The 14,246-nt window shown below is 41.5% G+C and overlaps 2 pseudogenes; one reads left to right on the forward strand and one right to left on the reverse strand.

The window, feature by feature from the left end:
- Positions 1–2,846: 2,846 nt before the first annotated feature.
- The window catches only part of LOC147977465 (uncharacterized), a 34,328-nt pseudogene continuing 22,928 nt past the window's right edge, over positions 2,847–14,246 (reverse strand).
- On the forward strand, positions 5,983–6,480 carry LOC147977466 (uncharacterized; annotated as a pseudogene).

Genomic DNA, 14,246 nt, shown 5'->3' on the forward strand with positions numbered 1-14,246 from the left:
CAACATATCAGCGCATGATTCAGACATGTCTGGCAAACCAGATCGGCAAAACAGTGGAGGCATACGTAGATGATGTGGTCGTTAAAACAAGACATGTAGAATCTCTAATAGACGACTTGAGGCTAACATTCGATAACCTCCGAACACCGGGATGTGAAATGAATCAAGAATGACATGTATGAAAGAGTTATGAACAGTGGGTTTGCCACAAATACGATGTCAACTACATGATCATGCAAAGCAATATGACAATGACGAAGCGTGTCATAGCAAACGGAACGGTGGAAAGTTGCATGGCAATATATCTCGGAATGGCTATGGAAATGCCATGATAGGTAGGTATGGTGGTTGTTTTGATGAAGGTATATGGTGGATTTATGGCACTGACGAAAATTGCGCGGTACTAGAGAGGCTAGCAATGGTGGAAGGGTGAGAGTGCCATATAATCCATGGACTCAACATTAGTCATAAAGAACTCATATACTTATTACAAAAATCTATTATTTATCGAAACAAAGTATTACGCTCATGCTCCTAGGGGGGTAGATTGTTAGAAGAGACCATGGCTCGTCCCCGACCGCCACTCATAAGACAATCAATAAATAAATCATGCTCCGACTTCATCACATAACGGTTCACCATACGTGCATGCTATGGGAATCACAAAGTTTAACACAAGTATTTTTTAAATTCACAGCTACTCACTAGCATGACTCTAATATCACCATCTTCATATCTCAAAACAATCAGAGGAATCAAACTTCTCGTAGTATTCAATGCACTTTATATGAAAGTTTTTATTATATCCCTCTTGGATGCCTATCATACTAGGACTAAATTTATAACCAAACAAAATTACCATGCTGTTTAGGGACTCTCAAAATAATATAAGTGAAGGAAGAGAGTTCATCAATTTCTATAAAATAAAGCCACAACCATGCTCTAAAAAGATATAAGTGAACTACTAGAGAAACATTGCCTAGCTCAAAAGATATAAGTGAAGCACATAGAGTATTCTAATAAACCACGATTCATGTGTGTCTCTCTCAAAAGGTGTCTACAGAAAGGATGATTGTGGAAAACTAAAAAGCAAAGACTCAAATCATACAAGACGCTCCAAACAAACACATATCATGCGGTGAATAAAAATATAGCCTCAAGTAAAGTTACCGATAGACAAAGACAAAAGAGTGGATGCCTTCCGGGGCATCCCGAAGCTTATGCTCTTGGATGTCCTTGAATATTACCTTGGGGTGCCTTGGGAATCCCCAAGCTTAGCATCTTACCACTCTTTATTCCATAGTAAATCAAATCCATACCCAAAACTTGAAAAATTCACAACACAAAACTCAACAGAAAATCTCATAAGCTCTGTTAGTATAATAAAACAAATCACAACTTTTGGTACTGTTGTAAACTCATCTTTTATTTATATTGGTGTAATATCTACTGTATTCCAACTTTTCCATGATTCATACCCCCCCGATACGAGCCATAGGTTCATCAAAATAAGCAAACAACACATAGAAAACAGAATCTGTAAAAAAACAGAACAGTCTGTAGCAATTTGGATATTTTGAATACTTCTGCAACTCAAAATTCTGAACAGTTAGGAAGACATAAGGAATTGTTTTATGAATCTTCTGCAAAAAGAATCAAATCAAAATCTCTCTTCTGTGAATTCTGAAAATTATTTTCCTGACGGCAAAAGTTTCTGTTTTTCAGAAAGATCAAATCAACTATCATCGTAAGCTATCCCAAAGGTCTTACTTGGCACAAACACTTATTAAAACATAAAGCCGAATCTAACCAGAGGCTAGATGAATTATTTATTACTAAACAGAACCTAAAAGCAAAAACAAAAAGAAAATTGGGTTGCCTCCCAACAAGCGCTATTGTTTAACGCCCTTAGCTAGGCATAAAACATGAATAGATCTAAGTATTATCATAACAATGATTAGTAAAATCTCAAAAACTCATCTCATACTCCCTACGTTCAGCAGCAAGTTTTCTTTGTGGGAAGCAAAAGTAATCTAAAGGGCTAAATTTCATAGGGTAAGAATCCCCAAGTCGATCTCGGGAGGAATTGTTTCCTCCTTTGGCCCTACATATTATATGACTAATTCATCATTATAAGCATTCTTTTGGCAAAAAGTCATGAGCTTGTGTCCAAGAGAGAAACCCAAGCCATTGTTTTGTATAGCAAAATTATCATTAAGCTCAGAAATCTTATCAACTAAAACATCAGTATGGACCTGCTTTCTTAAATTTTCATTATAAGCAACATGATCTAGAGATCATAAACGCATTATGTCCTCTTGATTAAAAAGAATTCCCTCTATGGGAGGGTGACCGCCATCTACCTTATAATGCACAAAAAATTCACTAGCTTCTTTCATAATAAACCTAAACTCATGAGCTAGGAATATAGTGGCGGCACGCTTTATAGAAGAATGCTCAATATTAAAACTCTAAAAAGATCCTTTGTATGAAGGATGCATATGAACAAATTGTCTTTCGAGTTTAATTATGAGCAAAGATATAGCATCCGCAAGGCTACTAGTTCTATGGAGAATAGAACCACCCAAAGTGGGAAGCACACCAGCACACCCATAGTAGATTCTTCATGAATATTAGTATTGGTAAAAGTATCAAAGTTTCCCTCATCGTTACTACTTTCTTTTTCAATGATAACCTCCCCAATTTCAGACATAGTGGCAGCAAACAGATCTGGCAAACGAAAGAGGGGCGAAGAAAAAAGGCAAACTTTTCGAAAATCATTTCAGAAGTGGGGGAGAGGAAAATGAGAGGCAAATGGCAAATAATGTAATGCAAGAGATGAGAGTTTATGATGGGTACTTGGTATGTCTTGACTTGGCGTAGATCTCCCCGGCAATGGCGCCAGAATTTCTTCCTGCTACTTCTTGAGCTTGCGTTGTTTTTCCCTTGAAGAGGAAAGGGTGATGCAGCAAAGTAGATTAAGTATTTCCTTCAGTTTTGAGAACCAAGGTATCAATCTAGTAGGAGACAACGAACAAGTCACCGAATACCTGCACAAACAAACACCAACTTGCACCCAACGCGATAAGGGGTTGTCAATCCCTTCACGTTTATTTGAAAGTGAGATATGATAGAGATGATTAAACAGTAAAGTAATATTTTTGGTATTTTTGTTTTATGGAACAGAAAGTAAAATATTGCAAAGGAAGTAAAATAGGAAACTAAGATTGTATATCAGAACTTATATGATGTAAAGTAGAAGATTGTATGATGGAAAATAGACCTGGGGGCCCTAGGTTTCACTAGAGGCTTCTCTCAAGATAGAAAATATTATGGTGAGTGAACAAATTACTGCCGAGCAATTGATAAGCGCAAAGTTATGACGATATCTAAGGCAATGATCATGAATATAGGCATCACGTCCATATCAAAAAACATGAAGCAAGATTGGAGATTCATGGCATGTTTGAGTATCCAAGCACATTGTTTTAATTACAATTGGTTGATATCATCAGCTAATTTTGCATGTATCTCATCATCATGGATGATGTATGGTCTACACAAGCATGGAACATTATCAAGTGTGCTTTTCCAGCGAATAATGGTTTGAGTGGAATTATAGTTAATACACGTATCATTGACGTAGCAAAGTCATGTTGTTCGGATGGTGATGACCACATGTATGAACTGGAAGCCTTACGTGATCTCCACTCTAGAAGATTATTTTTCAAAAGAATATTTGGCTCCGAGGAACATTGCCCTTACATGTTGAAAGAAATTTCAACCAAAATCCTAAAGACATGTGGGGGCCTACCATTGGCAATTATCAGTATATCAGGTTTACTAGCAAACCGAATTGCTACAAAGGAGAAGTGGGCGAAGGTTAAGAGGTAAATAGGTTCCGCATTAGAAGAAACCAAGAGTCTAGAGGGAATGCGTAACATACTATCTCAAAGCTATAATGATCTTCCACCTAATCTCAGGACATGCTTATTGTATCTCAGTTTATATCCCAAGGACCATGTCATTGAAAGAGATATGCTAGTGAGGCAATGGATGGCAGAAGGCCTTATCTCTGAAGAGCGTGGACAAAGCAAGTGCAAGAGGTCGCCGAGAATTACTTTAACGAGCTTATCAACAAAAGTATGGTCGAACCCGTGAACATTTGCTACGGTGGCAAGGTACAAGCATGTCGGGTCCATGTCATGATCCTCGAACTTATTAGTTCAAAATCTGTTGAAGAAAATTTTATGACTGTGGTAGGTGGAGGCCAAACCAGCTTGGCAAATCATCAAGGCTTTATTTGGCAGCTGTCAATCAAGTACATTGACAAGGAACTTGCATCTGCATTAGCAAATGTAGATCTAAGCCATGTTCGAACTTTATAGTAATGCCATCATGTTGCGTCACACACTTGCCTAGTCTTGATTGGTTTGAAGATTTACGAGTTCTCGATTTTGAAGGTTGTAGGGGTTCAGAGGGCTATGATATGAAAGACATGGACAAATTATTGTAGCTAAAGTACCTCAGCTTTAAGGACACAAGAATATCAAAGCTACCATTAGGGATCGTGATGCTAGGTAATCTAGAGACCTTGGATTTTACTCGGCTGACTACACTATGACACCTGATTGGATTTGTGGACAAGCTATCAAATGGCATTGGGGGTAAAGGAATATAAGAGCATTTAGATCATTATTTTAGTAATCTGAACACTCTTATATTTATTTACAGAGGGAGTACATCCATAGTTTTAGAGTAAATAGCATAAAACTACTAGTTTACAGGCTAAGGTTTCAAAAAACTACCACTTTTTAATTTTTCTCAGAAAGCTACCAAACGCGCGGTTCGCTATTTCAAAAAACCCAAACCCGCGGTGACTAGCGATTTAACCGTTTTTCTGATGGCCTGGGCCCATCTGTCAGCCCACGTGGCCACACGCGCTCACGGCGCGGCAGTTGATGGCCGTTAGCCGACCGGCCCGGTCGGAACTAGGGTAAATATACCCGCTCGATCGGTCGGGATCACACGCTCGCTCACTCTCTCGTGCTCGCTCACTCCCCTGCTCCCAGTCCCCTGCTCTAGTACGAGCTCGCCGCCGCGCGCTGTCTTCGAGGCCGGTGGCCGTCGACCTCCTTGCCGCAATGCCTTCCTAGAACGACGAGGAAACCAGCTCGGAGGACGAGTGCGAGGTTGTCAGCATGGACATGGGACTTGTGGTAAGTTCTTTGCCACCTAGGGTTAGGGTTAGGGTTAGCTGCTAGTAGCTTAGGCTTCAGCCATGGATGTTGCTTAGTGTAGTGTTGTTGTTGTGTGTGTGATACTGTTCTTGATTAGTGAGGGTGGGGTTTGATTGTAGGATTGAGGTAACCTAGGGTTCATCTCTGTACAGTGTTAGGGTTCATGCTGATTTGGGGATTTAATGAACAGTGCAAGTTGATTCTGGTATTGAGTGCAGATTGAAACCAGTGTTTGTTGGTTATTATGGTTGTAGGAGGAACCAGACACCACTGTGGAGCCCCTTTTCTGTGGCCAACTTGAGCTTGCTCATCCCAAGTGCATTCTGCACCAACTGAGGCCTATTAATTAGCGTGTTGCTTTTGAAGGGCCTGTAACAGGGAGGCGTTTCTATGGCTGCCCAGTCCAGGTTAGATGCTAATTAAGTTTTCTGCTATGGATGTTCAGTGATGTTTGATATGATGCAGCAGTTTGTTTGATATGACAGACACATATGTATTTTTGTCACTTTGGAAACTTAATCATGGCACTGTAATAACTTATCATATCTCATTTATGTTATTAATAGTTAGAAACTCTTAAGTTTATCAAGTTAATCATGGAATTGAAATAAGGTACTAGTCCTTTTGTAATAACTTATCACATTTACAAATGCAGGAAAATGGTGTGAATTGTGGTGTTGTAGAGTGGGTTGATGGGCCTTGGCCAACTGTTCTTCAGAGATGTTTGTGCAAGCTATGGGAGATGTTCCATGAGTAGAACTTTGGAAGGGTACATGACAAGGAAAAGTTTGAGAAGGAGTTGGCCAGGCTTAAGAGTGAGCATGAAAGGGAGTTGGCCAAGCTTAGGACTGAAAATGACAAGCTTTGCATTGAGTACACCAAGCTTGTTGATGATGTATCCAAGATGTTTGATTGGCAGGATGGTAGGGTGGACAAGAAGGTGTACCAAAAACAAGTGGAGGAAGAAGAACTTGAGAAGAAGAAGAAGGAGCTAGAGGAGAAAGCCATGTTGGAGGTGCAGATGGACAAGCTCAAACTTGCAAAAGAGCAGAGGTGCATTTTGCAGAGCCAAGCTGATATCATCAAGAACACCAGGAAGGCTATGAAGGATGTTGAAGTTGACAGAGATGTTCTTAAGAAGGAGAAGGCAAAGCTTGAGCTTGTTGTTGCTGAGCTGCTGAAAGAAGGGTATGGCAGCAAGGAGAAGTTAGAGCAAATCCAGGCCATCCTTGAGTCTTGAACTTGTTGTGATATGTTGGTGAAGTAAGTACATCCAAAGGCCTTTATATAAGGATGTGGCCTGGCATGACTTCAAGTGATTATGGGTGTACATTTTGGGGGAATGTGAAGTTTAACCTAGTGTAAGAACCTTATTTGCTATGTTGTTAAGTTGTAATGGATCACCTATGGTATTAAGTGTTGTAATGGATCACCTATGCTATTAAGTAGTGGAAATGGATCTCTTATGCTACTAAGTTGTGGATCTTTTATGCTATTAAGTGTTCAACTTGATCTTATATCTTTTATATGTTATTTGTTAGCCTACATATATTATTTCTGTGGGTAATTGGGCTTAGTGGCCCACTACTCTCTGACCAAATGCAACCCTAGGCCTACTAAACCCAACCCCCCATCCATCTCTCAATATAAACCCCTCCCCACCCCCACCCTTTCCCAGTGACTCCACCAGCCGCCACCCAAAAGAAACCCTACAGATGGATCCTAACATGGGAGATATCACAGAGGAAGAGGGGGAGGCTGTGGAGGTTAGGACAGCAGCAGCTGCACAGAGGAGGAGGAGGAGGAGGCGCAGGCAGAGGGCCCTAGAGGCGGCCCAGGATGAGCAGCAAGAGGAGTTCAACCGCCGACTCTCCAACAAGGTACTGGAGAAGTGCAATGATGAAGAACTAGAGCTGGTTTTCACTGGAGGCAGGGGAAGATCATTCATGGAGATCATTAGGTGGGCAAGGATTAGGGCAGTCATGGCTCCTCATCCAGCAACTAGGGCCAAGTGGGTCCGTTTCTTTGAGCGCTATGACTGCTCTAGCTATCTATCTTTCTATCTGTAAGTCAATTTGAGATAGAGTTTTGGTAGTTTTTGTGAGATTTGGATGTAATCTATGAGACTATCTATCTATGTAATCTATGAGACTATCTATCTATCTAGACATCTATCTATGTAACATGTGGATGTTTCTGAATAAATGTATGCATTTGGTCAGTGCTCTCAGTACCATATAATGCACTTGGTCAGATAGATATCTCTCTATCTATGAGACTATCTATGAGACTATCTTTCTATCTATGTTTCTATCTGTAAGGTGTATATCAAGTGTTGAATCCACATATAGATAAAAGTTGCAGATGAAATGAAGTTGCAAACAAGTGCAGAATCCACATATAGTACCATATTACAAACCAAATCAAACAGTGCAGTATCAAGTACTTAGTGAGGCAATGTTATTACAAACCAAATCAAACAGTATCAAGCACTTGGAGTTCAACAACTTCAGCTAGTTACCACTTGCATAAAAGTAATCTTTCAGCCTATTAGATGGCTTCCTGACCCTCTTTGACCCATCCTGCACAGCACTTGTACGAGATTGTCTAGGAGCAATGAAAGATCCAGTGCCAGCTCTATTGGCAACAGCTGACCTGGTGTTCTTTGCTGGAGAAGACCTTGATGACCTGGTGTTCTTTGTTGGAGAAGACCTTGATCCATTGCCAGAAATAGTTGTGTTCTTCTTCTTGGGAGGTGGTACTAATGTTGCAGAAGAGGTGTTGGTCCTGCTCTTCTTGAGAGGTGGTGGTGCTGCTGTTGTAGCTGGTGCTGCCCTCTTCCTTGACCTAGAAGCTGTCTGTGTTGACTCAGTTGTTGTTGGAGGAGGAGTTGGTGCAGGTGCAGAGGCAGCAGGTACCCTTGGTGGCCTTTGTGCAGTTGCAGCCATTGAAGAACCAGCCTCAGAGTAGTTTGCTCTATTTTCCTACACAACAATATTAGTTAGAACTATTTTCCTACAAATGAAATGAATGTAACAATGCAATGAATGTAACAATGGAATGAATGGACATACCTGGTGCTTGTTCAGCCTCATCTGGATCCATAGCTTTTTGGCTGCTTTTGTAGTTACAGCAGGATCCTCTACTACTTCATCTTCAGAAACAACTGGTTCTTCCTCCCAAAACTCAGAAGGTTATGAGTTAGCTGCACAAAAGTGCTCTGCAGTATCAGTGCCAGCCTCATCTTCACCCCTACACCAATCTTTGTAAGAAATTTTCTCCCCTCTGTAATCACCCCTAAAGAACTCAAAATCTGAAGATGATTTGTCATCTTCAACTTCATCTTCTTCCTCTGGTACATCTTCTTCTTCTTCATCTGCTTCTTCTTCTACATCTTCTTCTTCCACAATTGTTTTCCCTTTGTTAAAATTGCTGCTTTGCTCTGTGTTCATGTAGGGCTCATCAGGGGTTAAAGCTGACAAACTAGCATTAGAGGCAGGGTACAGAACACCTTCTTGTGAAACTCTGTAAACAACAGGATCACCAACATGATCAATGGGGATCTGTTCCTCATCTGCTGGGCTTGGATCAGTAGCTTTTCTGACACTGATGTTCAGTACCTTATTATCAACAAATAAGTCAAGCATTTCCTCTAATGCCCCCTCACTATCCAGGGCCTCCACACCCTCCAGCCCCTTTCCCTCTTCCTTTACATATGTCAGAAATGCATCCATGCCATAGCCCTCCAACTCAACCAATGCTAATATGGTCAGATAACTGATATATGAGGAAACTGAATACTTTTTCTCCATATTATATATTCCTTGGAAATGTAGCCTCAAGTCCCAAATCTCTTCATCTAAGCTGTAGGATTAAATTGACAAACAACCGTTTTTTAAGTCACTGAACATTACTGAACTTTCTTCTAATTACAGTGAATGCACTGACCAAATGAACTAACCAAATGCACTTTCTTCTACACTGACTTAACCAATAAAATACAGTAGCATGCCAAGAACAAACAATTACTATCTCTAGTTCTAATTTGAACTAAAGCACCCAAAATTTTTAACTAAAGGACCCAGACCAGAAACATTGACCAGTGTTTACCTCACTCCACCAAAGGACGACGCCCAATGGTGGCCGCCTGCTGGATCAGCGTGGATGCGCTTCGCCACTGCCCTGGGCGCGCGGACTTCTGGATCTGAGCTCGCCGGATCCACAGGAGCCGCGGGCGGTGATGGCTGCTGCGACCGCTGCGCCGGGAAGCTCGAGCTGCCTAGCCATTTGTCCATCTCTGACTGTCCACCGCCCTCCTGGCCGGTGCCGCCTTGGCTCAATAGCTCGCCGCCGACGACATTTGGCTGCGCCGCCGCCATCGCCCACCTAGGTCACTGCGGGGGAGAGGAGGGGGAGAGGAGGGGGAGTGAGAGAGTGTGTTGCCCGACCGCCTACTTTGGTTCCGACCGGACCCCGTCGGCTAACGACCGTTAACTGCCGCGCCGTGAGCGCGCGTGGCCACGTGGGCTGACAGATGGGCCCAATCCGTCAGAAAAACGGTTAAATCGCTAGTCACCGCGGGTTTGGGTTTTTTGAAACAGCGGACCGCGCGTTTGGTAGCTTTCTAAGAAAATTTAAAAAGTGGTAGTTTATTGGAACCCTAACCTGTAAACTAGTAGTTTTATGCTATTTAGCCGGCTATAGCTCCGCTAGAGCTATAGCCTTTTCAGCAAGGTGCCGCTAAATGGTCGCCTTCACAAATAGTCCGCTTTAGCCCGCTATTTTCCATTGCCCGCTATTTAAAACATTGAGTACATCGCAAGAAACAGATGTGTTGGAGGATCTAGGGAACCTGACAAGTTTGGAGGAACTCCGTTTCAATCTTGGTGATGAAATATCCTGCGAGGACAAGAGATGTGAAAAAGAGGCGTTCCTCTCCTCACTATGCAAGCTTGGCACCTACAAACTTCGTTCTTTGGATATAGATGGGTACCGTGGTTCCGTCGACTTCTTAGATTCCTAGTTCCCTCAGCCGTCTTTTTCTCAAAGGTTTTGGGTGCACTCACCAACCTTGCCGACCTACGCATCAGCTTAACTGAAATGGCGGAAGACGGGCTGCTTACTCTTGGGCAGTTTCCATCCTTACTCCGCCTGCAACTATTGGTATCAAATAAGTTTGTTGTTACAGTCCAAGGCGTTTCTTTCCCGAGTCTGAAGGTGCTTAACCTCAGAGAAACGAAACGAGCATATGTTTCGTCCGTGAAAGGGTCTGCGCCCAAGCTCGAGCAGATGTGTCGGCGGCAAAAGCTAATGGCTTCTATTCAGGCATTGAGCATCTCCATTGTCTCAAACGAGCTCACCTATGGCTTGATGACGAAGAGGCGACACCTTCAGAAAGCAAGGCTGCAGCTTCTGCGCTTAGGAAAGAAGGGAAACTCTTGTCATGATAAACCATATAGTTTTTCTTTATCAAACGAAGATACACAATTCATATGCGCTAATCAACGAGCAAAGCATTAACACAAGTAAGAAAAAACTGAAGACAAGAAAGCAACCATTGCCAAGTTAATGGAAAGGGGAAGAAGAAAGGAGAAATGAGCAGCAACCTAGGAATTCATGAACCTTTTATTTTTCTATTTGTTTTTCTAAATGAGTGAACATTTTCATATTCAAAAACATTTATCAAATTCGTGAAGTTTTTGTGAAATTCATGATATTTTTTGTGTGTGAATGTTTTTTCCATGAAAATCATGAACTTTTTTCAAATCTGAAACAATCATGAACTTTGTTTTCAAATACACGGCCTTTTTTTGAAATCCATGAACTTTTTTCTAATGCTAGAACTTTTTTTGAATCCCGTGAACTTTTATTGAACCCGTGATCTTTTTCGAGTACGTGAATTTTTTTCAAATCCACCAACTTTTTTTTTACCTTCTGAACTTTTTGGACGTCGTGAACTCTTTTGAAACCAACATTTTCTTTAAAATTAATGAACTATTTTTGAATTCTTTATTTTTAAAAACGTATTTCCTCACAAAGTCAACAGTCAACCATGGACCAGTCAACCGTCACCAGCGAACCGGGGAAACCGGAGCGCTCAGATCGAGCACTTGCCTCCTTGATTGGGCCAGCCCACACGGAGGTGCATGTGTGGTTATAGATCCAATAGTCATTGGCAAACCCGGTTTTCAGTTACTTTTTTATGGTTTCATTCAGTCTTTTGGCATTTCTTTCGATTTCCTACTAGATGGTTTCAACACAATTTTCTTTCTTTATTTTTAGTTTCTTCTATTCCTTCCTTTCCTTTCACCAACCACTTATATTTTTACCCTTGCACGTTTATGTTTTCATTCTTGAGAGTGGTGTTTTGGCTCATATGTTTCGTTCTTTTACTTTCTTTGTGACTTAAGCATTTTCCATATTATATTAACATCTATCTACATGTGTAAGGATATTTTATAAAATCTATGACGTTTTTGTAATATTATATACAAGCTTTTCATAAATATATTTATTTGTTTTAAACATATAATAATTTATAGATAAGCAATGAGCATTCGATTTAACAGGCGAACTATTTGAATGCTGTTTCTTGTAAATAGTATGCAAGAGATTATGTTCGTATTGCGTTTATATTCGTCCTGTGTACTTACCAAATCGTTGCACATGTCTTCTTTACCCGGCTAGGGTAAGCCACCAGCCGGGTCAATACAAAGGTTAACCATACTACCGCATGACCTCAGTCATCGGAAACGGAAGCTTCTATTTGGAACAATTGAGGTGACTATGGACCATCGGGGCAGACCACAGAGTGAAATGCCAAGCAGTCATTCGAAAGCACGACATCCGGCCAAGGGAATTCGATGGCAAGAGGAGGTGGCACTACCCGGCAACCAACTGCTCGATACGATCACAGAGCCAGAGCCAAGCCAGAGTGAGATAAATATCACATTTGTTTCTAAATATGAAACGTTTTAGCAGTTTAAATTGAATTGCCAAAACTTAATATATTTAGGACAAGTGGTGTAGTAATTAAGGTCTGCGTCAAGTGGTTCTTAAATATGGCCGTACTATAATATATACATCATTACGTATGTGTTCCAATTTGCTACTTCCTTCGTTCCATAATATAAGAGCGTTTTTGACACTGATTACGCCCTCAGGATGGCCTCATATGAAAAACCTTTCTACACGAATTGTCTTCGTCTTGTCAAAGCGGTCGATTTTGACATAAAACTCGTCCTAATCCGTGTTCGTATGCAAAAGTTAGAGCCATCCGAATACAGCCCTGTCACGAGCCAAAAGTGGCGCGCCTCATCAGCCACTGTGTCTGCTGGGTAGCGTGAATAGTAGCCTGTTTTGCGCGAGCGATTTGACCTCGAGATGACCTTTGATCAAAAAATGTTCAACATGAAAGTTGTTCGTCTCGTCGAAACTGTCAAGATTGCTTTTGGGATCGTTTCCATCCGAGGTCGTTTACCACCTCAAAAAAGACCCGCAATGTGCATCCAGTTTTAGACCGAACAGTTTTGGAAAGTTCAGACAAAACCAATCTGAATTTGACTAGGTTTTTGGACGTGAATCCAAACCTTTTTCTTGTATGGGTAGTCCAGTCACCTCATATATACCTAAGGGGGACGGCCGATTGAACAACACATACTCGATCAAATCAATCTATCCATTTTTATCTTTTATCTTTTCTCCTTAACCCTTGTTCTTCTTCTTCTCGTTCTTTGTTTGCAGGGCGGCGAACCTCGAGGCCCTAGGGGCGATCAGGTCGATCTAGGGCATCCCATAGCCGGCGTGCGCCCAGATGGGGTCCCTCCCGAACGTGTGGGGTTTCATGTCCTCAGAAGCACCCGCCAGATTGCCTGCGTATTGTGCTTCCGGACGGGTCTCCTATGATGTGAGCTGCGGTGCATCACCCTCGACGTTAGAGGTACACGGTGACGTGTTCATCTGCGAACATAGAGTGAAATACCAAGCAGTCATTCGAAAGCACGGCATCGGGCCAAGGGAATTCGATGGCAAGAGGCGGTGGCACTACCCGGCAACCAACTGCTCGATACGATCACAGAGCCAGAGCGAGATAAATATCACATTTGTTTTTAAATATGAAACATTTTAGCAGTTTAAATTGAATTGCCAAAACTTCATATATATTTAGGACAAATGGTGTAGTAATTAAGGTCTGCGTCAAGTGGTTCTTAAATATGGCCGTACTATAATATATACATCATTACGTACGTGTTCCAATTTGCTACTCCCTTCGTCTTATAATATAAGAGCGTATTTTACACTAGTATATATTTATCACTGGCCTAATCACAATGCATGGTCCTTGATGATATTTTATGCATGACAACCAATTGAAAGTATCGTGTATTATTGTCTCCCTTCAAACTGAACTCGGCTTTGGATCGTTAGTAATATTTGATTTCCAATTCTCACAAAAGACCTGCTATCTTCTCGTTGGATTAATTTTTTTAATTCAATCTCATGATGACATTTTATCTTCGGTTCACCTAACAATGGCAGGCCCAGCCTGGTCCGAGCAGCTCGGGTCAGATGAAGACTTGGGGCGAGGCTAGTGTGTAGGAGTACTTAATTCACGTTAGGTTGGCGCATTCACTAGCCGAATCACGATGGATGGTCCTTGATGATATTTTACGGGTGGTAGTGGTAGTTAGTTAGCATGTCCATTGAGCAAAGTGAGACACGGTGTTACGCTAATAAAGTAAGGACAACTTGTCTCAGGCTTTGATCCTATCTGTTACATCTTTGTTTGTTTTTATGGAGCCGGCCGAAAAAGCCAGGAAACTGTGGGTTGCCTGCTGAGTACGTAGTTGCAAGGCTCACCTAACCAACCAGTAACGATCCATGGACGGCATTGGCAAAAAGAGACAAATGGTGCTGCGAGTCTCAAGCGAATTAAATAAGAACAATCTGATGTCACGAGTAGCATGTAGCATGATAAACAATCAGTAACCATGAGCTTAACTACTG

Source organism: Triticum urartu, chromosome 4A (genome assembly GCF_056163025.1).
Source record: "Triticum urartu cultivar PI428250 chromosome 4A, HENAU_Tu73, whole genome shotgun sequence".
In the NCBI taxonomy this organism is placed as follows: Eukaryota; Viridiplantae; Streptophyta; class Magnoliopsida; order Poales; family Poaceae; genus Triticum; species Triticum urartu.